The sequence below is a fragment of the Sminthopsis crassicaudata genome, chromosome X (assembly GCF_048593235.1).
Source record: "Sminthopsis crassicaudata isolate SCR6 chromosome X, ASM4859323v1, whole genome shotgun sequence".
Lineage (NCBI taxonomy): Eukaryota > Metazoa > Chordata > Mammalia > Dasyuromorphia > Dasyuridae > Sminthopsis > Sminthopsis crassicaudata.
In genome coordinates this window covers 55,057,863-55,079,681 of record NC_133623.1, presented here as the reverse complement: position 1 = coordinate 55,079,681, position 21,819 = coordinate 55,057,863, and the positions used below count along the sequence as shown (strand labels likewise).

Sequence of the window (21,819 nt, the reverse complement as noted above, 5' to 3'; positions counted from 1 at the left end):
TGATCACAAAGGACTACCACAACTTCTTAAACAATAATTTAATTGCCATGCCAGGCCAAATTAATTTCTTTGCCAACAGGGTTATTAGGCTGGTGGATCAAAGGAATTTGATAGATAGATAGATAGATATAGATATTATAGATATAGATATATAGATAGAGAATTAGAATCCATAAAGTTCTCCACACATGTTAGCAATCTGGACCCAATCTAATTGTTGTCATCTTTCTATTGTGTTCAACTCTTCCTGACTCCATTTGGGGTCTTCTTGGTAGATAACTGTCAGGGTTGTCCCTTTCCTTCTCCAGGGCATTTTTAGATGAGGAAACTAAGGCAAACAGTGTGAGGTGACTTTCCCAGGGTCACACAGCCAGGAAGTCTCTGAGGATAGATTTGAACTCAGGAAGACGAGTCTTCTTGACTTCAGGCCTAGCTTTCTATCCACGGCAGTGCCATCTAGCTGCCTTATACGCCTTGCATTTGACTTTTTAAAAAAGCCAACTTCACAGAATTAAAGTGGTAAGAGTTGATGTGGGTGGGAAAGGAGGCATAGTCACAGGACAAGTCATCTGAAAAAGATATGTGGTGTTTAAACCCAGATCAGATTGCTTGCTATCCTCCCTGGGGGGAAAAGGAGAAAAATTTAGAACACAAAGTTTTGCAAAGATGAATGCTGAAAACTATTTTTACATGTATTTGGAAAAACAGAATACTATTTAAAAAGAAAGAAAAAGTTAGGCAGTTTTTAGTGGGCTGCAAGTTCTATGAATCGAAAGAACTTCCAATGATAAAGAGACTTTCCAAGTGAGAAAACTCCATCGAGGAATATAAGTTGACACGTTCTCTGCAGCTTAAAGTCACAGAGAGATGATTTGTTTTGCTTAGTGTTCCAGAGCTATGGATTTAAACCTGGATTTTCCTAGTTTCTGGGGCAGCTCTCCATCAAGCTGCTCAACAACAAACAAAGCTAATGTAATGCATTTAGGCAGGAGCCACAGTGTTCTGAACTAGACAGGTGTATAGTCTCTAGTCCTCTGCTCTTGGCAGGCCAAAGATGGACTACCATGACCAGTTCTGGGCTCCATATCTGAGAAAAGGCATTGATAAACTGGACCAGAACACCCAAAGGAGGGTGACCATCCAAAGAAGGGGAATATTATATAAGAAGACGTTTGGACTGTGAAAAAAAAAGACTACATGAAGAACATGGGCTACCTTCTTTGCTTGATTCCCGAGGCAAGAACAGGAGTAAGAAATGGAAGGTGCAGAGAAACAAATTGAAAATAGGTGTAAGGGAAGATTTCCTAATTTTTAGAGCTATCCCCAAAGTGGAATGGGCTGTTTGGGAGCCGGGTTGTTTCTTTTCACTAAAAGTCTCAAAGTCAACATTGGAAAATACTTGCTAAGGGTGTTATAGAGAAGATCCTGTCTTAGTTATTAGACTAGCTATGTCCTGAAATCCTTCCCACTCTTTTATAGTCTATGATTCACCTTAATCAAATTGTTGTATGTTTTAATGCAGTGGTCCTCAAACTTTTTAAATGGTGGGCCAGTTCACTGTCCCTCAGACTGTTGGAGGGCCAGACTATAATAAAAACAAAAACTCATACTCTGTCTCTGCCCCTCAGCCCATTTGGCATAACCTGGTGGGCCACATAAACATCCTCAGTGGGCTGCATCTCGTTGCATAACAGGGGTTCTCTGTTTTAATGTAAAAAATACACTATGCACTATTGTAATGTACTTATTCAAACTACATATGGTTCTGAGAATTATGCAGTTAGGAATGGAAGACCCAAATAGAGGGAATATCTGTACACACACACACACACACACACACACACATGCATACCTAGAGTTATATTTTTCTCTTTTACCTAAAATGCCTCTTTTAAACTGGAGCATATATACCGTACTACGTCTTAGGCTGGGACAAAATAGGTGGTTGATGAATTCAAGAAATACAGCTATTTTGAGTCACATCAGCTGAATATTTTCATCTGACATTTGTCCGACATCTAGTGTAAAGAGAGCAACAACATCTGAATGTCAGCAATTCGATAGTCATTTTATTGAAAAGACCCCGGCTATTTTTGACTGTATGCTATAGCTCATGGCATTACATTGCCCTGTTGCGTTGATTTCAGTTTTTCAGAAATATATAGTGTGTCCTCAATGATGCTTTGGAAGCATATTGGACTGAGAAAAATAGTGATTTCAAATTTATTAAAGTGAGATGGAGGTCTCTGGAAAGGGTGGGCTTCGCCTCGCCCAAAACAGACTACTGCTTTCAGCTGTCAGGTTAGCTATATTAGTAGGGCTGAAATAACACTCACAAAGAGATTTACTGGAAGCCACTAGAGCCATTCTATTAACTGTAGATCTCATTTTCCCAGTCATCAGGGTTGGGAATACAGATGCATTGCCAATCACGCCTTCTCTACAAATACTTCCCCAAAACTCAAGGATTTATATTTGGAGCAGTGGGGGTGAAGGAAACATCCCATTACAGCTTTTCCTCTAAAAGCAGGTGAGCTGAATATTTAAAGAAATAAAATAAAATGTGAAGAAGGCACCTACACTTCCTTGATCTTCCAATGTGTGTTTATTATGAGCCATATCCTAAGATAAAGTAGAAGATATAAGATATCCACTCTGAAAAGAAACTTTAAGATGCAGATAAGCAGTAAATCTTAAAGATATGCAGATGGTGAATAAGAATGTCGTCAAGTCTCCTTTATGATGGATGTCACAATTAAATGTCATTTCCCTGGAAAGCTTTGAAAATGAATGGATATAACTAACATCTTACCACATTCTTGCTCATAAGTTCTCTCACACTAAGCTTATTCTACAATTTTATGGACTCATTGGGAGGAGATCAGATTGAAAATTTTCCAACTACAGATGTGTGCATATGCTACCACAGCTAGATCAATATTATTCACTTGAACTACATCAAATCTATCCACTTTCCTTTACGGTCTCATTCACATTCTACAGAAGTGACCCTGAGACTCAGTAGAACCCCTCCCTTCCAAGTCCCTTGTTTTTCATTTAGAATACAATGATCAAGTCCTTACTTTTTTTTGGGGGGGGGAGGCTCAAGATTCTGCCATTTTAAAAAATGAATTTTTAAAAACGTGTTATATTCACTCTTTCCACAGCAAAGAAACGCTACCATAGTTTCATCTTCTTTTTTGATGAAGGGCTATTCAGACACATCAGACAGAGAAACTGACAGGTCTAGACTAATGGAGAGAAAGATGACTTTGATGGCCAGTTATAGCCAACTAAGAGCATAAAAAGGCTTTTAAGTCAGGAGTTCATAACCTGGAATCATAACTTGTTTGTTTTTTTAAATGATAATATTACTTCGAGATCACTGGTTTTCTTAGTAAATCCTCTGGATTTTATTTTATACATTGCAAATATGATTCGTAGAAGGGGTCCTTAGTCTTTACCAGCCTTTCAAAGGGCTGGGTCTATGCCATGTTTTAAGGAGATTGAGTATAAAAAGGTCAAAAGTCACTGAGTTCAAGAGTCAAATCTAACTTTCTCTAGGTGAAAATTCCGATCTTAAACAGAGATGGGAGCCTTGATTTCAATCAGCACATTTAAGGCAGAATCATCATACATTAAACTCTGCTTACTTCCTCTGGCAAAGTGTATGTCACTGTGCTGTACCCTACATGTCCCTAAAATGACTTGCAGAATCTGGTGTTAAAAAAGGAGAAGAAAAAGCTTAACATGTGCTATTTAAACAATCCATTTAAGAAAGATGTAAGAGCCAGCTTTTTTTATTATTATTTCTAAATTAGATCATTCATCAATGAAATAAGGAGCAAAGGAAGGGAACTATTCCCCTAAACTAGATGAATTCTCCCTTATATTTCATCTCAAATCATTTTTAAAATATTATGATCCATAAACTACATTTACTACTTTCTTTAGCTTTCATCATCAGAATAGCCATCTTTGGGTGCACTATCAATGTTGATATTTGATTGTATTGCCACATCTCATTATTATGTATTAAACTCTATTATTTATGGCCACTACCTAATCTGATGGGAGACAGGAAAATTATTGAAGGCTTGGCACTTTGGGTATAGGGCATTTTATAGGTATGAAAGACTGACTAGAAAGAGTCGATGGTCCTTCAGCTGTACCTCAGGTCATTAACTCCAAGTGGTTATTTGCTCCCAGTCACTGTCCTGTGCCCAGGTTGTTATTGCTGTGATATGTAGATGAAGGAGAATATATTTTAACTGCTTTAATATGAACTCAGTGCTCATGAAAGGCACCAGATTGGAAGCATTGGAGTTTGAAGTCATTGGGTTATGCACTTGGCTGGTCCCAGAGTACAGTGGAATGCTTGACCTTGAGCAGCCACTTTGCCAAAGGAAGAAAAGTACCGTCGTCATTCCAGAGGCTGACAGAAAACTGGATTGATTGACAGCAGCACAAACTTGCTACTTTTCACCAAGCATTAGTTCCAAAACTACTGAACTCAAGGTGAGAGGTCACTAGCAGAAAGCAACCAGAGATCTCTTCCAACCAGTTTTGGGGAATAGAGAAGTACTGGCTTAGAACTACAGAATATCAATTGGAAGACACCCAGGAGGCTATCTTAGTACAACCTATTCTTGATGGAAAGTCTCCTCTATAAGACACCCAACAAATAGCCATCCAGCTATCACTTGCAAAGCTCTAATGAAGGGAAGTTCTCCAAATAGCCCCATCATGCCTTTTAGATAGCTTTAATTGTTAGGAAACTGTTCAAGCCTAAAACTTCCCCTCGACAATTTCTTCCCATTGCTCCTGTTTCTTCCCTCTGGAGTCCAAGAGGATGAGCCTAGTCTCTTTTCCCTGGGACACACTTTCAAACACTCGGAGATAGCTATCCTGTTTCCTTGAATCTTCACTCGGCTACCCAATCGCCATTTTTCCATTTGCTCCTCACATAGCATAAACCTGTTATATTTCACCACCCAGACCAGACTGTCCTCTTCAGGAAACTCCAACTTGTCAATATCCTTCTTCAAAGGTGGTACCCAGAAGAGGGCAGAGTATCCTAGCAGTGGTCTGAGGACCATCGCCTCCACACTTCTGGTTACTTTCCCTCTCTTAAAATCATCTGAACTTTTCCAGCTGCCATATCAAGCTGATCAATTTAATTTTTTTAAAGCACTTCTTTTTACTTAACTTACCAAGTTGTTCCTACAAAACATCTGCTTTGCAGTTATTTTTAAGCACTATGCTTTAAGTGGGCTCTATAAACAACCAGTGCTTTTTTTGCACAGAGCAAAAAGATTTGTGCATGTGTGTTTAATCCAATTAAAACATCAAATTTGGTTGACTTGAATTAATTGGCACAAGAGAACAACCTGGCCCTTCTTGAATTATTGCTGCAATTCAGTTGATTGATTACTTAGAATCACAGGATGTTGAGAGCTGGTTGAAATTTGACTTAATATGTAATTCTGCTATCTTTTCACAGAAGAGACAACTGAGGTTCAGAGAGAGGGAGGGACTTATCTAAAGAGCTGCAACTAATTAGTAGCAGAGATAGAAGTCAGGTAGGTGGTGCTGTAGTGGATAGAGCCCTGGGCCTGGAGTCAAGAAGGCCTGAGTTCAAATGTGGCCTCAGACATTTAGTAGCCGTGAGCAAGTCACTCTACCCTGTTTGCCTCAGTTTCCTCATCTGTAAAATGAGCTGAAAGGAAATGGCAAATCACTTCACTATCTCTGCCAAGAAAATCCCACATGGGATCACAGAGAGTCAGACACCGAATCGACTGAAGAGCAGCAGGATCAGGAGTGAAGGACAATTCTCTGTCTGTGTTCAGTGCTCTTTATTCTACATCTACTGCTACTTCTAATAAACAATGGAGCCCTCTCTTAAACTCAAATTCTTTTGCTTTCATTTCCTTTAGGGTTAGGCAATCTTCTTAGCTTCAATAGGTTACTGCAACCTCTGAACCATTCTTTCACTTTTGCTTGTCAGTATTTGCATTCTCCTTTCTCCCACCATTCCCCAAATATTTAATTCCTATAGGAGTATGAGAGTTTGAAAATTAACATTCCTAGTGAATAAATTCACAATTCCCCCAAAGGAAATCCTTTAAGTGGTAAAGTTAATATTCTTACTCCTGAAGATTTTTGTTTGTTCCCTCTCCTTTGCTGTCCCTCCCTGAAACAAGCCTTTTAACCTGTCTTTAATACTTTACTAAGATCTAATAGCATTTCTAGATTAATATGATCTTTTGCAAGACCATGATCATCCTTTAAGTCTCTACTATTGGCTGAGTGACAAAATGAACTTCCTGGACCACTACAATGCATTTTAAAATACCAGTATGATACAAATTCCCCTTAACTGGATGCCAATTAGAACCATCAGCTAATTTTCTATCCTCTTTCTACTTTTAAGAGATGGAAATAAATCATAAGAAAATATGTTCTTTATCACTGAACTAAACTGAAACTAGAGTAACTTCTTGGTACTATCCTAAGCTCACCACATATTCACACAAACACTAACACATTCAAAAAGACGACCCTGAGCCAAAGTTAGACTCTCATTGATCAAAAAAGATGTAATTATGTTTGCCTTATGCTAATCCTAAGTAAAAAAAAATTTTCAAGGATTTTCTTTAATAAAGGTTGAAACCAAAGGAGGTTTTCTAGTTAATCTTTAGTTAATTAGGCAATAGGATATAGCAGAAAGGATATTGGACTTGAGTGGATAGAGTGCTGGCCTGGAAATCAGGAGGTCCTGAGTTCAAATGTGGCCTGAGATACTTAATGCTTCCTAGTCGTGTGACCCAGCGCTAGTCACTTATCCTCATTGCCTCAGCAAAAAATAAATAAATAGATGTGTGGAATATTTGAACCCCTTCAAATTTCTACATCTATGATGTTATGATTTAAAAAGCTTGCTGAATGAATAAACTAGAAAATTCAATTAGCCCCAATTTTCTAATCCTTAAGCATTCTGGTCAACCAGATTTAAATGCAATAGTAAACACATTGCTTAAATAAATTTCCCAGTAGGGTGCCATCTACATTACCATTTTTTTTTTAAATCGTGTCAACAGCATGTTTTACATGGAGTTATCTCACCAATTCCAACATTCATTTCTGCCATAAACATTCATGGTGCCAGCTAAGGTTCACAAAATTGAAACATTTGTTCTATTATTGTGGAAGGGAAAAAAATGTTTCTAGTGGAAAGCTGCCACTCCCACACCATTTGTAAATATTTTTATTGGCTCTAAGTTTCCAAGTCATAGGACTCAACTTAGTGGCTATATGGTAGAAACTGCCACAAACTTTCTGAAAGCCTAGGGATTTAAAAAAGAAAAATTTCCTTGACAAGGGTCAGTGTTGGAAAAATTACCCATGCGTATGCTTTGTTAATAAAAAAGTTTTAATAAAAAAATTTTTGCTTGACAGAGAAGTAATGGGCACATATAGACTATATTGAAAAACATTGTCTGCAGATGGAATACCTTAGATACTGATTGCTAATAGATATTCTGTGTCTTATGCATATGATGCCCAACAAATGTTTTGACTGTTTTTTCTACTGAAATGATTTGGCCATTTTAACACTGTGTCCACTGACAACTATCGTGTTCACTTCCCAACTGAGAATTGTAGACAGGGCACTATTTCTTGACTGGAGGGATCCCTAACTTTGTTGACCCAGTGTAAAAAGATTTATCTTCAAAAAAGGCATCCTTATAAATAATTGTAATTTTACTTACTCTCCTCAGACCCAACACTGCTGTGTTACTTAGGGGAACAATAAAAATAACCCACTTCCCAGCCCAAACTGTTATAATGTTGACACAAAAGTTACAAGGATCTTTCTGGAATTGTGGTTGGGTCTTAAGAATTTTACATTTTTTTAAAAGAGCTGCTAATTGAAAGAGAGGGCAATTTTCTTTCATAAAAGGTCAAGGGGTAAAAGAGCTGTGATTTCACTGGTATAGAGAACTAATTCCCCAAAAGGGAATTTCCCTCTTTGTAAGCCCAGGGGCCTACTATTTCCATAGCCAAATTCTCATTTATTTTTCAAAGCTTTCCTTGATAAGAATTGAAACAAATTCCTTCCCAAGCCTACAATTAATTGATACATGTTCCTACTCTACTTGCGATATAAATATATATATATATATATATATATATATATATGTATGCATGTACATGTGCATATACACACATATATATATAATGTATACACACATATATAATTTTATTGTCACATATTCATTGTTATGACTAGTATCAGAGTATCTTTTCAAGAAAAATAATACATATCCTAGCTTTTATAACTAATAATCCATGTTGACCTATAGCATTTAGTGTGTTTTAAATTTTTGGAGAAGGTATGTGATGGGGGCCCAGGAGTGTGTGTGTGCGTGTGTGTGTCCCAGATTTGTAGTGTCATTGACAGAGGGAATTCATTGGCTCCCTGTAAGTTACTTCTACCATTGCATATCAATAATTCATCTGTACTCTATAGCCTTAAAAAGTAGTAAAGGATAACTGAAAAGTTGAGGGACTTGTCCATGGTAACCAAGTTAAGTACTGTTAGAAGCAGCTTTCGCATCAAAGGCTGCTGACTCCAGGACTGACTTTCTATTTATCATGTCTTTTCTTCCAGATCACATATTCTTTAAAATGTAAACTTAAGGAAATCTCCAAGGCTGCTATTTAGGTATCACAGTGTATTGAAATGACACGAAAGTGAAAAATGGATAAAAAAATTTAAGACACTAATGGTCTAACACTTTATGGTTGGTGCTTCAATTAACCTTCTGCCTTTAATTAATTGGTTTCTCTCCATATCTATTTTTACATATGGGACAATATTTCATCCAGAGGGGCGTAAGACTTTCCATATAGTGAATTATGACAAAGGACATGACCTGAAATCAGGTTAAAAGATGGGTTAATTTGGAAATCATCACCTTTGAGTAAGCTCACCAAAATGATCTCATAATGCTATTAGGACATCATAGTGTTGCTAACTATTTTTGTACCCAATATTCTATATGTAAATCATTCACAAATGGAATCTCTGCCCTTGATTAGTTGCCATCTAATTGACTGATACAGATTTTTCATAGGGGAAAAAATCCTAAGGAAAGATATGTGGTTCCCTTCCAAGACTAAGTCAGTCAAAAGCTTTCAAAGGAAAGCATTTGACAAAGTACTTGGAGCCCAATGACCAGGAATATTTCTTGCTTCTGTGAAAATTGGCTTCATACCCATCAGCTTGTTAGCAAAAACTCTTTAAAAAGTAAATTGGCCTATGTGCAGCATTTTGCCATGGTGAAAGCCACAGCTTAGTGGGAGGTAAAGGGCTTATTGAAATGAGAGTTTTCTTCTCTGCCCTCTTCCCAGTTACCTGCAAGGATGCATAGGGCAGAAGTAAGCACAATGGCTCTCTAGATAGGAGACCCGTGATTAAATATTGTCAAAGATGCTTATAGTTTGTACGACCTTGGACAAGTCCCATTACTTTCTCTCGCTGGCCCTCAGTTTCCTTCTCTGTAAAATGAAGGGGTTAGATTAGATGGCTTCTGAGGTCCCTTCCAGTTCAAAATCTATTTTTATGAGAAAAAAAAAATCAACCCAGCTTTCTTAACTGGATATTTAATGTTCTAGATGGCCTAAGTCTAGGATTTTTGGGAAGTGTGAAAAAAGTTTTGCTTGCTTCATTTCAAATGAAATGTAATGATACCTTTCTTATTACTCCTACACCTATATGAATGTCTCTATAGTGGGTCTTTGCCATGACAGGTATGCTTCATTTCCCTAATGAAATCTTTTCACTTATATCTCAGGGAATGGACGTTGGACTATTAGAATATAAGTCTGATAAATGATTAGGCCACTAGATCCCCTCTTAGTATTTTTCCAAGGAGTTATTCACTCAGAAAGAGTTTGCGAGAGAACCACCATGCTAATCCCAATGAGGAAGATCAGTGTTCTCAGAAGACAAAAGCTACTGAACCCCACAATGTCCTTCCCTTCCTTGCATCTAAAGAGCTTACAAGATCCCATTCTTGGCTGCAGCTACCTTCTGGCAACACGAGCATTCCTAATGATCAGACCTGCCAAAACTTGTCAAGGCTATTTTTCTTCTTTTCCATTAGAGGTGACTGTGGCTGAATAGCCAAGTAATCTATAGTCTAACTTCACTTAATTGTTTTTACTACATGACATGAGGAAATATAGTGGGCAATCACTTCTATTTTATACAAGGTAAATCACCAGCATTTTGCTAGAGCTACATGAAAATGGCCTTAGCTTCCCTTAATCTCCTATGAACTCCCTGCTCATATTTTTAGAGAATAAACTTAGCTTTTATTGGTTCTCAGCTGAGTAAAAGCATGGCTTAGTACAGAAGATTTTAAATTTTTTTTCAGACCTTGACTCAGTAGGCTCATTACATAATTTGGATCATTTAGCCTAATCACTTCTACTTGTCCCTTTAAAAGAATAATCAAACATGGCAGCATTTGTGTTGAACATGGCACTACTTTGAAAAGCCACAAATGTATAACAAAAGACGATGATAGTGTCAGAAGGGTTGTGGAAAGACAAGCAGACAAGACACTGTTGAAAAGAATTGGGAATTGGTCCATTCTGGAAAGCATTTTGGAAGGATGCAAAAGAAAATGACTAAGTGTCCATACCTTTTGGCCCAGAGATCCCACTGATAGGCACCAACCCCAAGAAGGTCAAAGACCAAAGAAAGGTCTCATCATGCACGTCAGAATATTCAGAGCAGCCTTTTTGTGATAGCAAAGAACTAGAAATAAAGAAGACGTCCATCAAATGCGGAATGGATAAACGAGTTATAGTAGATTGATATTGAATATTGATAATATTGGATATCATCAGAGCATAAGACATGATGAATATTAAATATTCAAAGAGGCATAGCTAGAATTATGCCAACTGATTCAGAGTGAAGTAAGCAAAGAGGAAAACAATTTGAGAACATTATAAATGTGAGAACAATATAAATGGAAATAACAACAAAGATCCCAAACCGAGCAAAGTAAATTCTAAGGACTGAATCTGGTCTAATGGAAAAGATAAAAGAATATGATTTCTCTCCTTTCTTTGCAGAGGTGTGCTACCTTTGCATATGGAGCACTGCAATGTTCAACGTTCAATTAACAAATTTGTTTTGCTGAATTTTCCCCTTTTTGTTACCTTTTTTTAATCGTTGATAAAAAGGAAAGCTGGTGAGGTGGAGATGAGTGAGGGGTATATTTGAAAACAAAGGCAATAAAAACAAAAGAGTTTTAATAAAAATATTTTTAAAAGAAAATGATATGAATGTACATAGGCAACATGACGTAGTGGTAAGAACATGGGCATCGGGAAATCCGGGCTGTGGGATCCAGCTTCAGACCTGCTATGTTTTAACTGGGTGACCGTAGGCATGTCCTTCCTTTTACATCTCTAGGTTTAAGTTGCCCCATCTGCCACATTGGGGTGGAAGGAAATGTAATTGAGTCAGCTGACCTAAAAATTTACACCCTAAGAGCAATATCCTAAGATATCAATTCATGTCAGCAAAAAAAAAAAAAAAAAAAAAAAAAACATGGATATCATTAGATCATAAACATAAAAGCAAAGAAATTAATGTTTGACACCTTCATCAGGAAGAGGGTTAGTAGTTACCTAGTACTAATTTCTCAGAACCCGCTCTGTGATTTTACTCCATGGGAACCATGGTTGGGGAGTCCTGATTATTTGATCCAATGCATATATTTATCTACGTAATAAGCTATGTTTCATTGGGGCTTCCAGTGTCAGAAGATGCCACTTGGAGCATGTGGAAACAGCACTGTGAGCTTCAATTATTGCCGGGCCCTGTGTAAACCTTAACTTTTCTTCTTTTAAATGAGGCTTGTCCCAGGGCATTAAACCAAATGTCAGGGGCTGGAAGTTCTCTCACTGAGTCTATTATTGTTAAACACATTTTCTTAAGCATGTTTTATTGAATGTTTTACAGAAGTATATTCTAAAAATTTCACCCTCCTGTGTTAAATTGCCCTTAAAATAATTTCCCTTGCACTGAATTCTAATTGTTTACATGCAAATTACCTCACTTTCACAAGTTGTCCAATGTTTCAACAAGAAAATATCTCAAATAGGGAAAAAGAACAAAACAATGAAAAAGATATAGCACCCTGATGTTAACACTTCATGGATTTTCACCCAAAAATAAATAGTGTCCCACCAATTTCCTGGGCTAAATAAATGTGAAGTCTGAACACATGATCAGAATATATTTGTAATGAAGAATTACAAATTCTAGCAATATATTTGAAAAGAGGCATTACCCTCCCCCCAAAGAATATCAAAATGCTTCCTATTACAGTGTATGAAAAATCAATCAGATTCAGAGCAGGATAATTTCCACAAAGGCTCTAAATTGCTCTGCCAGTGTTTGCTTGTCCTAAAGATTTGGTCTAGTTGGTCTACAACATGTTGTTCTACTCTGGACAGATGACCTAATGGAAAGAAATAATCTTCCTTTAAAGTCTTCTCTGCTGCCTCATCGTGGTACGTGTGGGAGGATTCTGACTCTTGAAGGCTATGCCAGTGGCAGGTCAGGAGTCTGACCACCCCATGGCCCATCATCCTTTGGTAGTCACTTCATGGAATACTATCTTCCTAGGAGGAAAATGCATTTAGTTTACTAATTTTGCACTTTTCTTATTGGTTTTTTATAGAAAACAATTATTTAATCATTCAAATAAAAATCATTCATACACTGCAAAAATGCTCATCTGGAATTTCACGTAAACAATGTCTGCAAAATTCATGATAAAATACTTTCTAGCCTTTTTGAGAAATGGCCCTTAGGGGTCAGGATTGTATTTTTTTCTCCCATTTGTGAGTTAGTAAAGGAACTTTTATACAGCTATCTCCTGTTAACAATTTAACAGAACAGTTGTCGATATATCATTAAAACATAAGGAGTAATGCTCAGAGTAAACACTGATAATGGTGATAAACATTTTGTTGATAGGAATTCACTCAATTTCAAATATATTCTGCATTTAAAGCTTAGCTCGTAGCTGTGGTGTATTTATACACCTCTATATTTAAACACAGGTGTCAATTAGCAGGATTGAGACACCTTTAATAAGGCATCATCATGGGTGCAAAGGATGTGTAGAATAAGATGAGTTCATTATCAATAACTTTCCTGAATTAATCATCTCTTAGGACATTTAATTTTAAATGTACCTGAAAAAAACCTGGATTACTGAGATGTGCCATCTGCAGAATCATTGTGTAATTTCAGTGAACAACTGATGAGTTTTCTTAAAATATATGCAGCTGGGATATAGGCAGTAATATGGCCAATAAGCCAAGAGTCCAGCTAATCTGGCACATTTGCTTTGACAGGTGTCTAAATTAGATACAAGTATTAGGAAGAATACATACAATTACACTCAAACAATAATGAAAAATCAGACAACTGGGCAACTTTGTCCCTGACCTCAACCGGTAATCAGCTTTTCATCTCAGTTATGAACAATGACTCCCCACCTCCAATGTCCCCCCTTACTTTTACTCATGAAAATAAACAAGATTTCCATTGTTATCTAACAACAGAAAGGACTGGGTTCTGGTACATTGTTACAAGGATGACTTGACCAGACGTTAGCACAACAAAGAGATACAGTACCTTTCACTGGAGCATCAAAGGATTTCAAAAGTAAAGTTAGGGCAATATCCAAGTGGAAACTAGGGTTATGTCTCCTTGATGACTAAACATCTGGATTGAACACTTTAATCATCTGGATATTTGACATCATTCAGATGAAATTTTCACTTCTTATCTGGATGTTATGACAGTCAAAAAATTGTTTACAAACAGAATATATTAAAACTCAATATCTGACTACTAGATAATGTTTTTCTAATCATTTCCAAGACTGAAAACCATTATTGCCACATGAAATGTACTCACCGATTCATTTGACCATCCACAATCGCGTTTTAGGCTTTGTTTTATATTTTGGAATGTTGGTCACCTTCAAAATTAAATAATGCAAATCCATTTTTATTTTACTTTAATCCCCCTCCTCATTATTCCCCCTTCTAAGTAAATGAGTTAGTAGCTTTCTAGAAATAGTAACACATTACATGAATTTGTTAGGGTTGTCATTGTTAATATATAATCAAAACAGTCTCAAAATAGAGCAAAAATCGTAATTGATAGTAATCACTCTCTCTAAGCCACGATGTGAGATTGCATTCACGGCTATAAATACACAGAATAATTTAGTTTCTCATGACCTATAACTGCTACTCCAAAAAGCTTAGCATGAATTGCAATTCAGCTCATATAGACTTTGTGATTCCAAAATTCAATTTCATAAGTCGTAATCAGCCACAAAAATGTTACAACAGAATATGAGCAACATTAAAAGGCAATTTCCTCATTGTTGACTACTTATCAACTGACAACTTTGTCAATTGAAATTAAAACAATCAGTATGCTTTATGGTAACTGGTAAAAATGACTTTTTCCGATTTCAAATAAATGTACTCAAATCCATTTGGTCTGTACAATGATAATTTTTTTAAGTGAGATATGGACATGTTAATAAAATTGGTTTTACATTTGATAAGGAAGAAGAACCAAATCCTTTGGGAAAATTCAAATGCCATTTATATTGTATTTTTGCTTTATCCATAACTCTACTTTTCAAAATATGCTAAATCATTATTTGAAGGAACATTTTTTTTCTAGCATCTTTGTCGTTAGAGAATTATTTTACAGATGGGATCATCTTTAGAGAGTTGTAGAGATGCACATATATGAAATGTCAAGGATTATTTATGACAAATTGCTTGAGAAAAGTAAAAATGTTGGTATATTGACAAAGTCCTTCAGGAAAATGAGGGATCTGTACTTATTTTGGAAAGGTGACTTTGAAGCCAGCAAGAGCTGGATTCAAATCTCACCTCTGATTCATTCTGGCTGTGTGATCTGGAGCAAATCACTTAACCTTTGAGTTGCAGAGAAGATACTGACCTATACTGGGAGAGGGACAGGCCAATGAAATCACAAGTCTAGTTTCTGTCCTTACTTCTAGCCCTTAATTATTACCTAATAAATCATGTATCACCCAACAAATAGCTGTTTTTAAATCAAATAAAAAATGTGATTCTCATACTGAATTATTGACTTCCATTTGTCCCATCTAATTTCCATGGAAGTAGAACAAGGGCTTCTGGGAAATATGGCATAGGACAAAATGAGAAGTTAACACATAGAGGATTCCTTCCAGTTCCTTAGAAATCTGCTAACAAATTCTCTTACAGAGGAACTAAGAAATAGAGGTTAGGATTTTTGTGCCATGAGGATCCATGATGGAGGTGAGTAGATAGCCAAGCAGGAGATTATCGTGGATGGGGTAGAAGATTTATACCATCACTGTTCTCTAATTCTAGATGCATACAGAATAAAATCTAACTACTAAGTAAAGATAACTTAATGGATTCTAAATTTTAAAATCAAAGGGTTTTGTTGGCAGTAATAGCAGTGGTTTGTTGGTTTGTAAGTCTCATCAGCTGTGTCAAATGACACAAAACATCAGGTCGGGAGGTTAAAATTTTAGCCAGTCAGGATGGGGTTTTGATTTGCCTACGGCCACACATCTGGACCAGGGGATGGCTACTTCACACATTTTAGGAGTCCTGTATTTGCAGTAACAGAATCGGTCCTGGCATATACCTACCAAAAACACAGAAGTGAGAGCTCAGGATGAGAGTTATGCTTAATATTAAAGGAGATGTGTGTGTGTGTGTGTGTGTGTGTGTGTGTGTGTGTGTATGTGTGTGTGTATGTGATGTGTATGTGATGTGTGTGTGTGTGAGCCGCCGTATAGTTTGCTTGTTTTTTTTTTTTTTTTTTCATTTCATGAAGTTGGGGGAAGAAAAACCAACCGCCTGTACTTCAGAATCATTACCTCACATTTGGAACAAAACCCAAAAGGTAGTGGTTAGTTGGCAGATCTGCACATTTTACCATATGCCATTGTTTACCTAAAGTGAAGGCTTGGACAGGAAGTGAAATAATGACTAATGGTTAAAAACCAATGCTGTAAGGTAGCCAAAATGATACCTCCATTTCTAGAAATGAGACCCTGAAGTTACATAAGATTTTAATAGACTTGATTTATAGGACTGTGAGATGCTATTTTTAGTAGCACGCAGTCCAATAAATCAACTGTTAAAATACTTTATGATTCTATCTACTTTGGTTAGACTGGGAGCAGAAATGCTATGAATGCCCCTAGAATGAAGATTGTATTTTATTATAAAGAATCAGAGTATATATAGTATTGCTTCTCCCCCCCCCCAAAAAAAAAAAAAAAAAAAAACTAGAGATCTCTTTTTTTGGGCAAGGTTCAAAATGTTAGTGACCACATTGGATTGCTCTGGAGCAAGCATTTTAATTTTTTTTCTGTGTATGTCACTGACCCCCTTTGGCAATCTGGTGAAGCCTATGACTTCTCCTTGGAATACTGTTTTTAAATAATCAGAGGAAATGCTGGATTTCAGTTCAAGGGTTGTGGGGGGGGGGGGGGGAAAGGCTTTTTTTTTTTTTTTTCCCATCTGAGTTAATGGATTTCCTGAAACCTATCCTTGAACATCTTGCAGAGGGTGTACCTGTGGTTCCCAGTTTAAAAATCCAGATATATGTTATGATTTTTAATGGCATTTTAGGAAAAAAAAAAGGTCCAAACAGCATACAGAGTCACAACAGAATGTTCTCTATTTAAGTTACCACGGTTTGCCATTGAGGCTGCTAGGAATAAAGAAGATTCTAACTGATTCTGATTCTCACTTCCCTCAGGTCTAACAATCAATAAAAATAAGAGTAGAAAAGAAATTTAAACCAGATTTACTGATACTAATTTCATCTTTAAAGGAGAAAACAAGCATCTATCCCCACCCCCATTAAAATAATTATCAAGTACAACAATTACAAATCACAGATGAATAAAAGCAAGTCATTGGGGACTTCATTGGGCTGAAACTCTATCTTCCAGTTCTGTTTTAAATCAGTCACTACATCCCTAGATGTGTACATTGCTGACCAGAACAGCTAGCATCTCTGACAATATTTTTTTCCCCATCTGAACTGCCTGTTGTTTTCCTAACAACACATTAGAGACCTTCTATGGAGGTAAATGGGAGGAAAGGCTGTTTATTTAATAATACATTATGACTGTTGAAGTTGGAATTGCTAATGAGTTGGCTATATGAAATTGTAAGAGCACTGTCATTCGTATTTTACAGATGACGTTTAGTATCCAAAGGCAGGTATCTTTAGATACTGAACATCATCTGTAAAATTATGCAATTATGCTTACAGTTTTGTGGACATTCTGAAGTAGATACTTGGAGAAATTATTTTTCCTATGATTTTTCCCTAAAAAACTATTAGGTGATATATTACACATATACACATGGCTCAGAGAATCCAGATTAAAAAAAAAAAAAAAAAGAATTGGGTTACGAAGACCTATAAAGGGATTGCTAGCAAACTAAATATAACCATACCATTATAATCCATATTGACCACTTGTAAACAGCATTTAAATCTGTAGGCAATGAAGTTGTCAGAAAGCTTTAGAGCAAAAAGCATGCATGTTATCACTGCATTATCACTAATATGGAATGAAGTTTGATTTTTTTTTTTTTTTGCAATAAATTCCGAGTCTACTTACTGCTTAGACGCTTTAAAGACCAAGGCAAGAGCTTTAATTTCCTCTAACCTTCTCCTATCACCACCAACATAACCAAGAGTAAATTGTGCAGTTTCACAAATGAAAGTAATTTACAGTAAATTCAACATGAATGGTAGATTGTTAATGAGTTTCAGGCCAAATCTTTGTGGAAAGAGCATCTAAAAGGTAAGATAACTGGGATGGTAAAGCTAAGCACACTTCACTGTACTCCCGACATATAATGGTTGAATTGCAACATCCTACCGTTCACAGAAGCCATTTTTCATCTAGACCTTTGGATATATTTCTTTCTTTTGTCAGTTTTCACTCACACCTGAATCCTTCTCTCCACCCCTTTGTCCCCATGCATTTCCCCTCTTAAAAAGGGAGAGAAAAAAAATATATTACAATGATTCTGAAGAGATATTTTCAAGGAACACCTGTACTTAAAAAAAAAAAAAAAAAAAAAAAAAACACTCAAGGGAGCAAAGAAACTTAAACCCTGCTTACAATATGGACTAATTTGAGAAATTATCTGAACATTATTTCAAATGCATCCATTATCTATGAAAAAGTCCCTCCACCATTGGGATGTACAGAGAGGCTAGCGTCTAGCTCTCAAATGAATAAATAAAGCTTTAAAATAGCAACTTCTGAAACGTCTCCCAAAATCTCCCTTACTGACTCTAAGCTATTCAATCTCCCCATCCCCGACTGCCCCCCCCCAATTTATTCCCTTTAGTAGCTTACTTATGGCTTTAGGAAAGTTGTTTTCATGCCAGCCAAAGGCAGGGAGTGAGGGGGATAAACTACAATTTCTACCAACACCACGGGGTGAGGGTGATACCCGAAAAGAAGGCTCCGGCTCACCTTAGCAGCGCGAGCTTTCTCTCGCTTAGGTGGAACCTTCCTGCCACGGCTCTGTTCTAGGGACTTGGTCCTTCTCAGCTCGGGGAATAGAGACTGATTTTCGCCGCTGCCCCCCCCCTCCCCAAATAACAAGGCAGGATGCAATTTACAATGTTTTCCCCAAACAGGTAAACAACGATTTCCTTTCTGGGTGTAGCGCGTCGGACTGGTTAATTACAATCCGAGAGAAAGCATATCATTTTCGAGGAAGATGCCCGTGACCTTTAGTTAGCACCAACGGGAGCCGTTCAGCACTAGGCAAGCTTTCCTTATTAGCGCGCTCCCGGGTCATTCGCTTTGGGTTGGGGAATTACATCTCAGTCCCGAGCCTCCAGAACTTCCGCGTTCTGCGGGTCTTTTTCACTGTGCTCGGTACTCACCACTCAGGAGCTACGGGGAGGAAGAGTCACATCTTAAACTGAGAACCCGTAGTCCACACGGGAGACAACCTGCCTCCCACATCTTCGCGTTGCAGCAGAAATGGGTAGCTATCTACCCAGGGTGAAGCAACCGAGGGGAAAGGATTAGTGGCAGCGTGCCCGCTCCCGACCCGTCCCGGTACTCGGACATTCGGAGCTGACACGCAGACTATCCCTTGCCATTGTAAGGCTGTTCTCTGCCCCTCCTCACGGGAAATCTGTACGGGTTCAACGCACTCCCCCACCCCAGAAGCGAGGGCAGCTACCAAACAAGTAGGAAAATCAGCCCGGAGGAGATGAAAAACAAATTAAAAGAAAAAAAAAAAATTCCCCCAAAGATACAGTCTAAAGCTGAGCCAGAGATCGCTTCTTTCTGGATGGAGCGAAGTCTAGGGAACGTTCCCCCGGCTACATCCAGCGGGTCTCGGGCACTCAACAGATGTGCCGAACGCTTTCGGCCATCGAGGGGGCAATGTGGAAGGCTTAAGGTGCCAGGTACCAGCATTGACTCGGGTTCCGGGAAAGGGTGAGCCCTGCCTCTGGCAAACAAAGGTGGACTAAAAATATATATATATCACAAATTAAAAAAAAAAAAAAAAAGTGCGTGGGATTTGGGGGAAGGCGCCCCGGTTGGTGATCCTCTGGTCCCCGGAAAGTTGAGGCTTAGCGAAAGAGAAAGCAAGCAAGCGAGGGCGAGAGCCTGGAAGCCGGGGATGGCGGGGGCAACCACCAAGCGGGACTCTGGCTTCTTCCCCTCTCCCCGCTCGTCCCCTGGGTGAAGCGAGCCCCAGAGCCGGGAGCCGGCTCCACTTGTTGGAGCGCTCGCTCTCTCGCTCGCTCGCTCGCCAGTCAGCCCTCCGGGCTGCGAGCCGAGAGCGCGGAAAATGCGGAGCCGAGCGGAGCTCTGGGGAGCGCCGGGGTGAAGGTCCCCTCCGAGCCTCCCTCCCGCCACCCTTCCCACGGGGAAGCGGGCGGAACGCCCCGAGCCCGAGCCCCGGGGGCGAAGTTCCCCGCAGTCCCCCAGCGAGCGAGGAGCGAGGAGCGAGCGCGGGAGAGCCCCGGGGCCGCGGGAGGAGCGCACCTACCTCCCGAGTGTGAAATCAAGTTTGGGCTGCGCTGCCAGGGGCTCAGCGGCGCCGGCCTGTGCCCAGCCCGGCCAGCGGTCGGGGCGCCGAAGCCTCTGCCTGTGCCGAGGTCGGTGTCGGGGACTGGCCAGCCTCCACAGAGGAGCGACTATAAATCCACATTACTGCGGCGGCTGCCGAAGAGGCGGAGGCGGCGGCGCGGCTGGCCGCATCCCTGCGCTGCCCAGCGGCGGGAGGAGCGGGCGGCGGTGGCCGCGGCAGCGGCTGGGACAGGGGCTGGGACTGGGGCACGGGACACAGAGCGAGAGCCGGGCTCTTCTCTCGCCACTCTCGGCTCCGCTCCTCCTCCTCCCGGCAGCAGCTCGGAAGGCGCTCGAGCTCCAAGTGTCACAGTCGGTCGGGTGTGTGAGCGCGTGCCCGTGTGTGTGTGCGTGTGTGTGTGCGTGTGTGTGTGTGTGCGTGTGTGCGCGCGCGAGAGACAGACACTGCTCAAGTCTGAAAATTGGAGTATGTGGTGGAGTATGTGTGCGTGAGAGAGGAGTGAGAGCGAAGAGAAAACAGCAAAGGGAGAAAAGCAAGTGAAAGAAAGAAAAAAGAGGAGCCAGGGAAGAAAGAGGAGAAAGAAAAGAGAGAAGGACGGGATGCGCGGAGGAAAGGAGAGAGGAGGAGAGCAGAGGGGAGAGGAGGAGAGCAGAGGGGAGAGGAGGAGAGCACAGGGGAGAGGAGGACAGCAGAGGGGAGAGGAGGACAGCAGAGGGGAGAGGAGGACAGCAGAGGGGAGAGGAGGAGAGCACAGGGGAGAGGAGGACAGCAGAGGGGAGAGGAGGAAAGCACAGGGGAGAGGAGGACAGCAGAGGGGAGAGGAGGAAAGCACAGGGGAGAGGAGGACAGCAGAGGGGAGAGGAGGAGAGCACAGGGGAGAGGAGGAGAGCACAGGGGAGAGGAGGAAAGCAGAGGGGAGAGGAGGAGAGCACAGGGGAGAGGAGGAGAGCACAGGGGAGAGGAGGACAGCACAGGGGAGAGGAGGACAGCAGAGGGGAGAGGAGGAGAGCACAGGGGAGAGGAGGACAGCAGAGGGGAGAGGAGGACAGCAGAGGGGAGAGGAGGAGAGCCGGGGCTCTGTGGGCTGGGGGACTGGGAGGTGAACTCGGAAGCTCCGCCGAAGCTCGCCTGGCTGGGGCTGCCGCGGCTGCCTGAGAGGCGGCTGCCGCTGCGGCGGCGGCTGCTGCTGCCGGGGCCGCCGCTGCCGCCGCTCTGGAGGCTCGGGCTGCTGCCGCTGCCGCTGCCGCTGGTGCAAAAAATCTTTCTCAGCCACTCGCCACCAAAAAAAAAACCTGCCCCGTCTACTGAGCATGCCCGGTTTGACAGCACCACGGCCACCAGAATCGGGCTCCCCCCGCCCCTCCCGGAGACTCCAGGTTTTAGCCGCAGCTGAGACACCGGGAGAAGGAGGAGGAGGAAGAGGAGGAGGAGGAGGAGGGGCAGACGTGCAGGTAGCCAGCCTAGAGGAGTGGGGCAAAGCGTAGAAAAGCGAGCGCCGGGGCGGCCAAGGTGGGAGGAAAGCAGAGGAGGGCTGAGAAGTTGCCAACTGGACCTGGCATGCGA

The 21,819-nt window shown here is 40.3% G+C and overlaps 1 protein-coding gene across 10 annotated transcripts in view; it reads right to left on the bottom strand.

Moving 5' to 3' along the window:
• The window catches only part of TENM1 (teneurin transmembrane protein 1), a 3,105,198-nt gene that overhangs the window by 789,864 nt on the left and 2,293,515 nt on the right, over positions 1 to 21,819 (bottom strand). The window contains exon 1 of one of the 10 annotated variants that reach the window (XM_074277952.1): positions 20,215 to 21,339. The exons of the other annotated variants lie outside the window; for them this stretch is intronic. The gene's annotated coding sequence lies outside the window, so the exon portion shown is untranslated. Of the gene's footprint in view, positions 1 to 20,214; positions 21,340 to 21,819 lie in introns of those variants that run through there. 10 annotated transcript variants of the gene reach the window in all.